Below are 15,313 nucleotides of genomic sequence, written 5' to 3'. Positions count from 1 at the left end.
CTTGTTCTGAAATTCTCTATGCTCTGGCAATCTTCCTTATGGCATTGCATTAATGGCAGTAGAACAGAAACAGTGGCCGCTGTTTAGTGTGATGGGGAAAGGCAGACACATCAGAAATGAGGCAGAACTGGTGCGAAATTCATGCTTTTTTTGTCCATCCAAATCGAGAGTCCAAATCTTGGTAGAATGTGCAAGTCCTCATAACTCTAATTGCAAAGTACTGAAGTAAAAATGACAAGATTTTCAAGGCTATGGAGCAAATTCCTTTGCCTTTTTGCAGGACACTGACTATCCTGCATTTCTGAAAATCCAAGTGTTCCTTTAATGTAATTACCAGTATCTCTGAGCAAAATTAACATTTCTTCAGTTTCTCAGTCATTATAAAATTTCTGTAATGTTTATACTCATGGAATGAGACAGTAGACACATGGATATCTATCTATTTAAGTTTGAAATCTGTTAATGAAAAATCTTTCCCTTTGCAACATGGGCAATAACAGTGTACAAAGATATGTCTTGGAATATATTTCTCCAATCTCTTAATTCTTGTGGTAAGTGACAGGATTTAAGGAAATGACATGAAGCTGAGCCAGGGGAAGTTTAGGTTGGGTATCAGAAAAAGCTTTATCACCCAGAGGATGATTGGGCACTGGAACAGGATTCCCAGGGAAGTGTTCGTAGCACCAACTCTTCCTGAGTTCAAGAACCATTTGGAACACATTCTTAGGTTCATGGTGTTGCTCTTGGGGTGTTTTGTGCAGAGCCAGGAGCTGAACTCAATGATCCTTGATTCCAGCGCCATGGAATCCCTTCTGTGCTTCTGTGACTTCCATCTCCCAATGACATTTCAACAGTACAAGAATAAATTGTGACAGTGGGTGGGTTTAGGCTGCTGCATTTCATCTTGAAAGTTGGGGGGAAGGGATGCTGTCCAGAGACACTTAAGCCATCCAGAGAGGTTTGAGAGGTGGACCTGTGAGAGCCTCATAAACAGCAGTCTTGCATCTGGGTTAGGGCAAACCAAAGCACAAAAACTGTTTTGGCAAAGAATAGATTGGGAGCAGCCCTAAGGAGAAGGATTTGGGGGTGTTGGAGGGTGAGAATATCAGCAATATTTTGGCAATTTGCACGGGCAACCCAGAAGGTTAACTGCATCCTGAGCTGCACAAATAGAAATGAGGCCATCAGGTCAAGGGAGGTATTTCTCTCCTGTACTCTGCACTTATGACACCTCATCTGCATTGCGGCATCCAGCTCCGGTGTTCCCAGCATAAGAAGGATGTGGACCTGTTGGAACAAGTCCATGGAGATGCTCAGAGGGCTGGAGCACCTCCTGCAGGGAAACATGCTGAGAGGGTTGGGGATGTTCAGTTTGAGAAAGAAGGCTCAGGGGAGATCTCACGGCAGCCATCGGTAAAGGCAGCCTGGCACTGCTGGAAGCTGGAAAAGTGAAGTTTCATGAGGACGTGTAGTGACAAGAGGTTCATGGCTCTAACTGAAAAAGGGCAGGTTTTGATTAGGTATCAGAAAAAACTCTTTACTGTGAGGGTGGTGAGGTGCTGCCACAGATTGCCCACAGAGGCTGTGGATGCCCCATTTCTGGAAGCGTTCACGGCCAGGCTGGATGAGGCTCTGAGAAACCTGGTCTAGGGGAAAGTGTCCCTGCCCATGCCACGGGGGGTGGAATCAGATGATACTTGATGTCCCTTCCAATCCAAATCATACTATCATTCTGTAATGCCAAATACATTTTTAGAATTAGTTATTTCTCTTTCTCCTAGTTGGACATCTGCTCATTGTAGTCTGCATTTTTTGGTAGCATTACTCATAATATATATTGATATTTGGAAACAGATGTTTTATTTTTGTATATAGTGAAATTTACACACAAAATAATGACTAAGACGTGATCATAAAAACATAAAACTAAAATAAAAGGAACTGTATATATTATGGGACGCAGAGAGCGAGTAGTGATGCAGGAATTGCTACACCATTTAAAAAAACATTTATCTGTAGAACCCATTTCAGTTACAGGAAGTAATAGTCTTCATAATATAAATTAAAATATTATCTATTTCAGCATTTCTTAAAAGTTGCAGGAATATTTGGTAGAACATAGTATATTTCACTTCCTTAAAGTGAAATGCCTTGCAACTGTTTTTTTTTTTTGGTTTTTTTTTTACAGTTTATGATAAAAAAAACTCATACAAAACTAAAAGGTACTTTTGTATGAGTTTCTGTGCAGAAGGCAATCAAGCAGAATTAAATGAAAAGAACTGAGTATAGTCTGATGCAACAAAAGTGTATCAATTTCTAGAGAAAGAAGAAAATTCTCACAAAACTGGGATAAGACCTATAGAAAACCATAACTGACTTGTAAAGGCCTGCCTTTTCATTCACCCTAAAATACAGAATATAAGCAACACTATTTTACTCATATCAAAAGAATTTTCCATACTCACCTAATTCTCACCTAATTCTTACTTATTCAATCCTGAGACCTTTTGCCATTAGTCATAGAAAGAGTCAATTAAGAGGTTATCATATGACAAAAGTATGTTTTTTTCAATCAGTTCAAATGAGTTTTCACGTCAACAGGACAATTTTAATTTATACATGTCAATTTCTTTTCTAACTTCATGTCCTTTCTGCAATACTGGATGGAATATCTAGTGTAAGAAAATGAGAACTCAGAACAGTATTATCAGAACAATGCATTAGTTAATAAATGAGCTCAGTTTTATTGTAGACTATAAGTCCAGTCTTGGCAGCATAGAATGACTTCTATTTAGAGTATCTTTTTGTGAACCAGAACACATTTCTTCCTGTTTTTCCTATTAAATTTAAACTAATTTTTTTTAAACTCTTTTTGGTACACAGTTCAAATGAGGGAGCAAGTAATAAGTGATGCAATAATTTGAAGGTTTCTCAAACAATTGATTACAAATAAAGAGAAGGATTTTACACCATGGGTCACAATAAAAGCTCTTATTGGTGAACTTCATGAATAATTTGATGCAAATCAGTTGAAAAAAACTGGTCAGGGTTAGATCAGAATCAGACCCAACACTAGTTATTAACCTACATTGTTAGGAACAATTACTGCCAAGTAATTTTCAGCATTTCCTCCATGAACCTTTGTTTCAAAGCCAAGTTTTAGACAGCTTCAACTGATTTTACATAATTGCTATGTGTGCTTTTTAAGCCTCTGTGTAGTAATTGTGTTCTTCAGCTATGAAAGACTCACAAGTGAAAACAATCCTCTTTCCTTCTAATTTTAATATTCTGAAGAGAATCTAAAAGAAGCAGCTGTACAGCTAAAATTAAAAATAGTCAGAGATATATTTAATATCCACCTCCTTCTTTGATATTTAGAAACAATTTTCTGAATGAATATTCCCTTATTTCTTTACATCAGTTTTTATTATATTCACGTTACTATCTTAAATTAATTATCAGCATCCTCATTACTACAGTACTTCTGAAAGGCTCATTTTTGTGTGTTTTGGTATAGGATGTATTAGGGTTTGAGCTCTCTGCAGTGAAAAAAATCCAAATATTTTTACTCAAGATGAGCTCCTTTTCCGAACATCATGGTAGTTAACTGCTAGAATAGAATTTGAAACTTGCAATTAATAGAAGGCAACAAGAGAATGTCTGCTGAAATTGCAACTGAACTGATGTAAAACTAATAAGAAGTCCATGATTATTCATTTTGGTCATCCTGTCCTACCACTCCCCACTCTAACTTGCTATTTATCATTTATACTGGTATTTCCAGGAAGTTCCTACGGAGCTGGCTAGAAACCACGCATCAGATAAATAATCTTGAGGTAAAAATTCCCCTTTATAACACTCGAAATGTAATTGGAACTGCTAAGAAGGAACCCTATTTGCAGTACAAAGTGACTTATTAGGAATAAAAAAGCTTGGCACAGTGACTAATCACACAGCATTTCCAAATTGACTGTGACACTCAAGTACTTTCCTTGTATTGTAATGTCAGTGGAGGATTTTGATGGATTTCCAACTCCTCTGTTTCCCAACTTTTTAGTTTAACTTAAACAAACAAACAAATATTATGAAGCAACACCGGCCTTTGTTTGCAAATTTCAGGGAGGTTTCTGTGGATGCCATCAGAGATTGCTCCTTCTAGTGAAAAGTGAACTTTAACCTGGTTGTAAATCTGTGCGTCTCTGGTCTGGGGAGCTAAGGATTCAAAATCCAATACAGAATAAAACTTTTGCAGCACATTATGAAGAGTCTCTGTTTTCCAGATGATCGAGTCTAGTCTCCTTTTAAGAGAATTAGCAAGATTTTTATTATCTCCTGTTCTGTAGTTAAAGCCTTAATTTCAAGTTTAGATGTAGTGAGTTGGCTACGTTACCTTGTAATTTGTTATTCCCATTTCTTTCTACTTTGTCATGATGACAGAATCACAGAATCAGCTATTTTGCAAAAGGTCTTTGGGGTGATCAAGCCCAACCTGTGACCCAACACCACCCTGTCAACTAGACCATGGTTAAACATCCCCAGGGACAGCGATGCCACCACCTCCCTGGGCAGACCATTTCAATGCCCAATTGCCCTTCCTCTGAAGAACTTCTTCCTAATGTCCAAATGCTTATAATCAAATTCTCATGTGTTTATTGGTAGAAATATTGTAGTGTATTGTGTATATGCTGCTCATTAGCCTCACTGGTGAATGAGAATTAACAGCTAAAGCAGTTGACTAGGATTGTTGAAGAGATGATGTGGTCAGTCCAGCATCCACTGAATCCTGTCAAGAGCTTTCCTATTGTCTTGCAATTCTTCTGAAGGAGCAGTTTTAAGTCCTGGTAATCATCTAATTAAATAATTGTTTTTAAAAAGGAATATGAGTTGTGAGAAATTTGAAGTGTACTAGTAGTTTCTGTAAGATGCCTTGAATGCATTTCAGGATAGAAAATAGGTGATAACAATGTACTACAGGAAATCAGGTTAAAACATACTTTTGGAACTAATCTTTTAGCTTTTCTACAGAAATGTGTTAGCCAGCAGAATTACAAATGCAAATGCAGCAACAGTAAATCTTGGAAGGAACCAAACTTATCATGAACCCATACCTCTGTATATTGTGTGTGACATTATTCACATTTCATCTAAAATTAGAAATATGTTTTGTGGATGTGCAACCTGTGTGTGTATTTGTTTTTTACTGCAGATAGATAGAACAAGATTCACTTTTTGGGACTGATTCAATGAATACATTTCACTTCTCTTCTAAGAAGAAAATTAGAAAAAGAAGGGAAATTCCTTCTCAAAGGAGTAAGAATGTTTGAAATGGGAACATTTATTGTCCAAAATAATGCTTCAGTATTTAAATAACTTCTTGTAATTCTAAGGAATAAAAATGCTTGCAAATATTTTCTGATTGTTACAGAATTTATAAGAAAACAAGAGTAATATTTGGGGGTTTTTTGGTCCAAGAATTGTGGCATGTCTTATGCTTCTCTTTCCATAAACACACGAAACCCTACAGTCTCAGAGTGCTTTTCCTGTTTGAAAAGGAAGAAGTTAATGCTCTGATCATCTGTGGATGCAGCCTTGAGAATGGCTGATTGAGAATGTAAGTAAACTTCTTTTTTAGATGATTTTTTGTAATGCCACATGCTGCCAGAGTGTCCCTAGAAAAAACTCAGGTTCAGACCTTTAAAGTAAATCTCTAAGGGGTTATGTATTTTAAAAATTAAGTTAAAATTATTTCTATTTTAATTTAAGTGTACTAATTACAAGGCAGAAGAAAAATTTAAAACCTCCTTGTTTCTTTTAATTTGTGTAAGAAAAACTATGAGAAGTGTGAACAACAAGGTTTCTTATTCCTGAGATAAATAATTATGTTGATAAAATTTTAGTGCATTTTTCAATATGTTGCTGAAGCCTGCCAAATACATATTCTCTGGCATATTGCTTTGGTAGTGAGAATTCTAGGGTTTATACACAATCATTATACTAAGTACTGAAAAAGTTCTTTGAATTATGCATTTCCTGGATGATAGTTGTATTCTGGGGTTATAATGATAGCAATAAACTGAAATTTACTTGGATGATCAGCACATCATGCTGGAGAAAGCAGAGGCAAAAATAAATCAAGGCCAGGAGACAGTGGTCAAAAACAGAGTTACTATATATTCCTTACAATTTTTTAATGAAAAACAAGCAGCATATAGCTAAAGTTATAAATCTGGCCTGAAAAATTAAACTATTATTTGCCTTTCTTTTTTGCTTATCTTGCCAGACACCACTGACACAGAAGTTTTGCAGACAGTGGAAGACAGTATTTAATCTTTCATAACCAACATAAATTCACTATTGTTTTGCTCTGGACAAACTCCTTTGTTACTCCTTTTTCCTTGCCAAGAAAGATTTAAAATTTCATCTCAAAACTAAGTAAAATTCTGATGTTTTCTAAAAACGTCCCCTGAAATTTTGTATTAATTTGGCATAAGCAGGTAGGAAAACTTTTACTTAAACAGAAAGTAAAAACAAGAGAGATTGAAGGGAGAAGCAGCAGAGGAAAAAGAGATTGCCAAACTACATACAAGCTAAAGCTTAGAACACTAATCAAAAAGAAGTTTTGATGCAACGAAGATTTAGCTACTGTGGGCTAAAATATTAATTAGAATAAGAGAGAATTGGATATATCGATCTACTTAAACAACCTGAGTTAATGTAAGCAAACTTATTAGGAAAGATCTCAATAAGAAACTTATGTTTTGTAGTTTGCACTCTGAATATTTTCCCATTCTAGATTAATGATGGCTAAATCCTCCTTTTGCCACCCTAGAGAGTGCACAAGCACACAATTTACGTTTCCTTGCAGTGGATAAACATCCACACCTCTGTGATGTGCCTTTTGAAGAGAAATGTCCCCAAAGCAATTGTCCGGGTTTTCAGCTGCTAGAAGCTGGAGCTCGAGCTGCAGTTCCACTTTTCTGGGCAGAAACCAGTTTTTTTTCCTAGGCAGAACAACTTTTCTTCCACTGTGCTCTAGTCAATTAATCACAGTAGTTGGGGGCATAGAAGGGCACTCAGTCTCTTTTCTAACACTGAAACTTCTCACCTTTTTATTCACCATTCCTTGATAAGCCTGCTTTCCCTGTGTCTTGTTTTAAATTACTGCAGTACACTAAAAGTGTATGTGGTTAAGCTGACAACTACACACTAGGTACGCTAGAATAAATTCTAATTTGTTTTTCTCTTGCAGGTAACTGCAGTATCAGTTTAGAGTCTACTGTCTATGAATCCTTACACCTTCTTGTCTGTTTTTCACAAGATTAACTTTCCGTTTTTATTCTTTCATCACTACAACTCTTTCAGCAAAATCCACATAGCTGATTTATTGTGAGAAATCAAATTTAAAAAAAATATTTAAATACGTACTTGGAATAATTAGGTAGTACCAGTGTAACAGCTGTCTAATATTTTCCAAGATTGCAAGTTCTTAGAAACTCAAACTTCTCTATATACTTCCTTTCAAAGTGCCCTTCATTGCCAAGGACGCTTAATGATGGAAAATAATAGCGTCATATCTCTGTGAAAAGAGAAGAAAATTTCTACTCGGTAGTTTTTCTGAAAACACTAGTCAGGAGTGTTCTGAGAAAAACTACAGAATAGCTGTTCACTGAGGAGAAATTACATGAGATTCAAGTGCTGTTGTTTGCAATGAAAAGCAAGAAAAATTTTAAAATTAGAGCATGTTTATCTAGCTAGAAAAGTCATGTAAGTTCATGTAAAGTCAAAGAGTGCTGTTAAATTGTCACAGGATGGAAGTAAATTTATCGATACTTTTAGTACTCACAGTTCAGGAATGTTCAGTGCTCAAGGAATTGCATTTCAGTTCACTTAATACAATCGCAACTATTTAATCATAGACAGCAGGTTTTGGATGGAAGGACAATCAATTTAAAATGTTCTGAAAGACAAAGGGGAAAAGTTGCTTTGACAATATTTTTCTCATAATTTATTTTCCCATTTCTTCTCTTTGTGATAGCATGTAAAGCAAACTAAAATGAACATTTTATTCCATTGAACTTAAAAAGTCTTATAAAGTCTTGTCTTGTTTTAGTGTAGCTACAGTTTTACAATAAAGCATTTGAAAACAAGACAACATCAAATACACTTACTATTTTTTATGAGGATAGAGAAATAGCTATCTTGCCATGCTACCTCTGTGACAACTGTAAGAGTGCATAAGAGTAAAGTTTCAATAAGGCATTTCAAATCTATCCCCTTTTTCCCTATCTAATCCCTAATTCCATCATGAACTGAGGTACAGAATTTATAAATATACACTGAGAACATATTCTGAAGGCTATGGGCTTCTGTACACTATTTCATTGTTCAGTTTATACAAATACCACAAAGAAAATTTCTTAAAATAAGTCATGGCAATTTGTTTTCAAAAAAGTCTTAAAATTTCAAACACACAAAAATGTCATAACTTCACAAATGCATCCAAAAAAATGTTCTCTGATTTCTTTTTTATTTTGTTCCCAGACCTGACCACAAAATAAGAAAACTTGCTTCCTTTGATCTAAAAAGATATTACTTCTGAGGGCTCTAAATTTTATTTACTACTAATTTTGCTTTAATTTTGGAATAGATATTAATACTAATGGAAGTTTAAAAATACAATCAATTAAATTCATTGGCTCAAATTAAGGCTCAAGCACTACACTAGCAACTAAGAAAAGATACTAACCTGGGTATCATGTAAAGGCGTTTTGTCAAATAGGTTTGTGCTTGTAGCTTTAAAGCTAATATGGAGGATTGAGAATGAATATTAATGATAGAAAGGACTTTGCTTGGTGGTGAACATTTGCAGAAGACTGCAGTCTGTGTAATGCCCGGCAGCAGTTTAAAAAGGAAGTGTTTGTAAAAAGGGAAGGTCAGGGTTCAAAAACTGAAAGGATATTTGGGTAGTTAACTCCATTACAGTAAGAATATGCCTGCTTTAGCCTAACTATTTTAGTTATCTATCTCCATGATTAAAATATAAAAGCATTCAAATATTCTTGGATAAAGGATGGAAAATATTTTTGTCTAGTTTTTTGTGCCACTATATGGAGATGCAAACATTTCTGTATGCAGTAAACTGTATTTACGATCACTAAATCTTTTCCCAGCATTCCTATAAACAGATTAAGGCTTATTAATCATCAAAATTTCCTAATGCACCTCTGGCTTTTGAGGAAATTAGCAATCCAATTAATATTCCGCATGTACCTGTACGCAAGATTATTCCGGTTCATCATAGTTAGCATTTTTCTATATAACCTAAATATCCTTCAAATTCTTTGAGTTCACAAATTCTATTGCTGCAGCTCAAACATTATAGGCTTCTATTTTTCTGGATTTCTTTTTTGTTCAGCTAGCAATACCTTCTTTTATGTATCTTTTACTAATTATATAAGGAATGAATTTTAAAATAATACTTAGTCTGAGTTTTAATTCTGAGGTGTATTTAAGCACTATATCAAATCCAAAAAGGTTATTGTTCCAAGTGTCAAAATACCACTGTATCCTACAAATAGATGTATCTCTGTGAATCTACCTCTATATGTCTCAAGAGTAAGTCTAAATCAATTGCAATGCAAGCACAAGCATTAGAAGCACAAGATAAGCTATCATCACACCTAACTGATTTAGAGCAGTTTTTAGTATCAAAGTTGTTGATCCAGTAGGAGCAGTGTCTCTTAAAGGATAATTTATAAAACAATTGGCTTTATGTTTTTGTCTGGTTAGACAACCACATGTACAAGTCACTATGTGCTACTAATACCTACAAGACATGGACACTTCTGCATCACCTCTGCATTTTAGAAGTTATTTTTGCTTGGTTCTGCAGCTGTTTATTATCTTACCCTGCATTCTGAAGCTTTCACAAAGTGTCATACTGAGCGTGGCTCAAGCTGAGCTTGCTGTTGAAGCCGTGTCTGAGCTGGACTTCAGGGGCAGCAGTGAATTGAGAGCACTGGGACTGCAGATTCTGCTTTGTGTTATGTAACACTCTTCCAGTCATTCCTCTCAGCTTGTGACAAATGCCCTCCCTGGTTTATCACGTACTAAAATGCAAACTTCTTACACCACAGCACTATCTTTCTCCTACTCTTGCCATACCAGTTTATATGCTGATGGAAGACAGGGGTTTTATGTGCATTGTAGAGAAAATCGTGCTGTTTTAGGTATGGAACAATTTCAGGGGCTAGCTTAGTGGTTTGACATGAGAAAAGCTGTAAGATATGATAGATACCGTAGTTCTAATCTGAGCATGTAAAGGGATCTTTACTCTTGAAGAATCTTTACTCTTGAAGAAATACTAGTATGTTTATTATACGTATGATAAAGTGGAAATTATTTCCTCCCTTCCTAAAAGTTTTTACTTTCTGGACACCTTTTTGATATATTTTAGATTAACTTAGTTTTACTAATCTCCCCTCTTTTCCCTATTTTTCTTTCTGACTAATAAATGGATTTATATGAGTTCATACAAGTTTTATGGCTTCTGTGTAGCACTGGAAGTGATATAGTTTCAGATGTCAATACTTCATAAAGTTATTTATGTAATCACTACATAAAATTATTAATGTCATCTAGTATAGAGATTTTTAAAGTCCTGAATTTCCATTAAAGTACATGTTTATACATTTTTCTTATGCATTGTAATCTAAAATGCACAGACAAAGATTGCATAAATTAAATAGTCTTAATTGCCTGTATTGAAATGGAGGTGTTAATATAAATTATTTTAATTCCATGGGTAAAAAAGAACAGTTTTTCATCTGTGGTGTAAAGTAGACCCACAACAATCACTACTTTTTTTGCATTACTGTAGAAAGAAAAGATCAAATAGAGGAATAGTATAAAGGCCAAATATATCTCCTTGCTAGAGTTAATGAAGTTTGCATGAAACTTCATTACCAATAGCTACCAATAACTAGGATAATAAATAAACAAACAGTATATTAATAATAAATTGTAAAAACGTCCTAAATTTCTTGCAACTTCTTGCATCTAAACTTGCAACTTCTTGCATCTCCGTGTGAAGATGTTTGGTCTCATGCTATCTGTATCCAGCCAGAAACTTCTTGCCCCCCTACCTCCCAGTAAAACCTCTAAGGATGTCTTTTTGAGGGATATTATCTTCTCCAGTGTTGTAGCACTCTGGTATATTCTGATAATCAAGCTTATACTTTGTCATTCATTAAGCATTCTTTTGTGTCTCATTAGTCTGATGTCTTCTCTGTCATAAAGAGATGTTTCTGGCAGAAAGGAAATTATTTTTCTGAACACAGATAAAGACATTTTGATGGCAGTGCTTACAATGTCTCTGTTTCCTTTTTTCCAATAGATTTTTCATTCTATATCTTGGATATCAGATTTCAAAAAAAGATCATTGAAAGTTGTGTAACTTTAAAGCTTTATTGCATTAGCATTGCTAATTAATGAGTAAATTATTGACACAAATTACTGCCACACAACTTCATAGGCATGCAGGCACATATGTACCAAATTAGAAATTTAATCTAACAATTACTATAAATGTGGCTGTCTATAGTTCATGAATCTTATACAACAATCTTTGAAGATTAAAACTTTACATAATTATGCATTTAAATATGCATATATAAACAGCCTCATAAACACTCAAAAGCACTCACATTTATGTTTATTGCAGGCATAAATTTTTGTAGTAGTTGCACAGCTATACCTGTCTTTCCTAAGCAAGCATTTCATCCAAAGAGCACCATATGTAGTCAGTCAAAAAATGTAAGGCCTTACCTTCAGAATCAGGGCTTGATTTCTTAGACGTGTTACAATTCACTTCCACAGCACACTCTGCCCTAAGGTCGGTGATCAGCACTACAGGAAAAATACCAGGCATGACCTTTACATATACACAATTCACTAACAGAAACAAGTGAGTACTTAGATTCTTGTTTCAATTCGACATTTATCAAATGATGTTACTGTTAGAAAGAGATCCTTCAAGCAAACAATCTGCATTGAATTGGAGTGATCTTGATGATACACTTCGGAGAAAAAAAGGACCTTATTGTACAACACAGCAGATGAAAATACCCACAGCCATTGCACGTACCACTCATTCTGTTAACCATGTAATATAAATTGTCATTTTGACATGTAGACTATTTCTCTTCCTCTATCACCTCCATGTCAGTCCAATTCACTCATTCTTGCCAATGATGAAATGAAAAAAAAAAAGAAAAAAAAAGAAAAGGAAACAGGGAAAGATTGTTGTCCCAGATCTGCAATTGTGGAACATTTTAAAGCCAGTTAGGTTAACCATTGGGAAGATGTTAGTCTAGATAAGAGAATCCCCACTGGTTTTCTGTCTCCTTTAGACAATGAAATCACGTAGTTGTGTCTGTGCCTCTGTTTTGGATTGTTCTGTTTTAACACATAACAGATTGAGGGCTGCCTACTATTCCTAATTAACTCAAACTAATGAGAAAGTGGGTGGAGGGAGTGCCAAAAAAAGAAAAGAGATCATGTGTTGGAAGAGATTGAATTACAACTTAAAAGGGATGGAGAAAGGAAAAGAAAAGGGAAGAAGGTAGAGGAGATGCAAATACCATTAAGGCTGAAAAGTAGGGGAGAAGAATCGCCTGAGAACAGATTTGCCTTTTATTTCTAACAAGAGGCAACGATGTCCTGCAAAAACACCAAAGAAACATAAGCAATACAGTATTGCGCTAATGTTAGATTATTGCTTCTTTTAGAAACTACTTCAGCACCCACTGCTGACCTGGTTCTTTTCTCTCTCTCTCCTATTACCAGTGAGTTAGTTGTTTGGCTTGATAGCACAGCCCCTAATTAAACCAGTTTCAAGTAAATTTTCAGATGTGCACATACTGTGTGAAATGTCATGTTTAGAAGGGTACCTTTTCTGCCCCAGGCCCAGAAGAAGACTCTGGCCAAAGCTCCCATGTTTCTGTACCTGAGGTCTCCTTTCTCCAGGAGCCAAGGTGAGGATGGGAGTGTGTTTGCCATGGCTGCAGCTGAGGCTGTAGGACTGCCTAGAGTGAGACCTCCCCTCTTCCATGGATGTCCCTGCTCCGTTGACTCAGGCTGGGCAGGAGAGAAGAGGGGTGGAAGGCAATGGGAGAGAAGAGGTAGAAGGGGAGACCAGATCATGGCAGGAAGGAGGGGCAGGCTCATGGGGGAATCACAGGGGATCAGGTTAAAAGAAAGAGCTACCATGAAGAAAATAGGTTGTCAGACCAAGGGAGTGGAAGATACAGAATGAGTCAACTTTTCACATTAAAAATATTAAGGAAAAACTGGGGAAGCAGTGAGAGAGGATGAAAGCAGAGTGGAGCTGAGTGAGGAGGAGTTTAAGCAGGCAGTGAGCTGTGGGGACAGGAAAGGGGGAAAGGAGAGGGAGAGGCATGGGCTGGGGATGTAGCCTAGCCCCCACCACTCAGCCCAGAACCAGAAGCTCTTGCTGGGCCTGCATGCGCGGCACACACATCTGAACAGGCACGTGTGCAGTGCTTGCTTCTTTACCGTGGCCCAGACTGGGGTTAATAACAGCACTGAATGGTTTAGCAAAAGCCATGGGGATGTGGCAGGTCAGCAGGACAGAAATAGCCAGCTCGTTTTGGCCGGCCGTGGTTATGTGCATGTAAGGAGGCCGGGCTGTTGCCAGGCTCTGTGCAGATGAAATGAAGCAATGGCTGCAGCAGGGCAAAGGACACGCTGCCGAGTCCTGACAGGCTGAGGTGTGACCTGACAAATCTTAACCACCCTGGACATCCTTGGGACACGAGGGGAGCGACGGCGTGAGCACAGCGCCGGGACACAGCCTGGCTGGTCTCGGGGAAAAGGAGCTGGATGGGGAGGGTGAGAAAGGGGACGCTACAGCACCTTCTTTTACACTCAACACAAATGCAAATTTAATTACAAATGCAGCGAGTGGAAGACAGAACTTTGCACCATGGTTTTCTTAAGAAATTTTTTTCCCCAAGGAAAATTTTGGCACACTTTTTTCACATAGGGAAAAATTATTTTAAAAATTCCTACATCTTCATCTCATTAGCAACAGAGCTTTTTTTGACTTGCATTTTATGGGGTTTTTTTGTTTGATTTTTTTTTCAGTTCGCATTTTTTTTCCCTTGGAGCAGGATAGGTCCTGTATAAGAGAGCTACTAAAAATAGTTTTGAAATATATTCTGCAACATAGGCAAAGGATATAAGAGCCTGATATCTGTGCCCCAGATATGTGAGCACCTGTGTCTTTGTAATCACTAAGTGACTTTGGACATCCACAGTATTTAACATACTGCATTGGTGAACAAGTATGGCCAAAATAATCAGAAGAAAATACATCATAACTAGTGCAGCTGTGGGAATATTATTTTTTCAGATATGCGTATATTTCCAGGTTCACATGGGCCACAGAATTTACTTACCTACAAATATATCCCACTAGAAAACTTTTGGGAGGAACTGGTGTAGTATGCTGAGAGATGTTCTATTTTAACCTGCATCTAACACTAGCTGTTAAACAAAGCAAAGGAAAAAAGAGATTGTGAATTGTAGTTTTAAAATCAAAAGTAATGGAAGGAAAATTCTGGTTACCTTTAAACAGTTCCCACCATGGGAACTACAGACGTACTGCTAGTAGACTTAAAAGTTAGCCAACAGAGATGTGAAGGAAGAATACATGTGTAGGTATAGATCAATTGTGTTTTGCATTCTCTGCTATTGTAATTTCCTAAAAAAAAAAGAAAAGAAGAAAATAATGAGAGAACAGATTAACTCAGAGCCTGGTGCTAGCAATGCTAAGATGATCCTTTTGGGTCCCTTCCACTCAGAATATTCTGTGAATGAATATTGAAGAGACAAAACCCCCATATATACTGCAGTTTATTTCTCTTAGTAATGCAAAGCCAATAGATTGTACTTTTGTTTTGAGTAAGATAGATCTGACCCAAAGAGAGAGGAGAGGTCCCAGCTGACAGGAAGCTAGCTGTCGTTGTCCTAACTTTCAAAAACAGCAAAAAGAATGACCCTGGAAGCTACATGTCTTTTAGTCATGAACAATGCCCAATAAAGTTATGGAGGTTACTCTGGAAGGTATTGAAAAACAACTAAAGGAAAACACAGTCATTGGTCACAGCCAGCACAGCTTCATAAGAGAGAAGTCCTGCTGATCAAATCTGTGATCCTTTTATGTCAAGGTAACCCACACAGCTGATCAAAGGAAACCAGTGGATGCACTCTTTTTGGATTTCAGAAAAGC

The sequence above is a fragment of the Ammospiza nelsoni genome, chromosome Z, assembly GCF_027579445.1.
Source record: "Ammospiza nelsoni isolate bAmmNel1 chromosome Z, bAmmNel1.pri, whole genome shotgun sequence".
NCBI lineage: Eukaryota > Metazoa > Chordata > Aves > Passeriformes > Passerellidae > Ammospiza > Ammospiza nelsoni.
The sequence above is the reverse complement of the archived record's forward strand: the minus strand, read 5'-3'. Positions refer to the sequence as shown.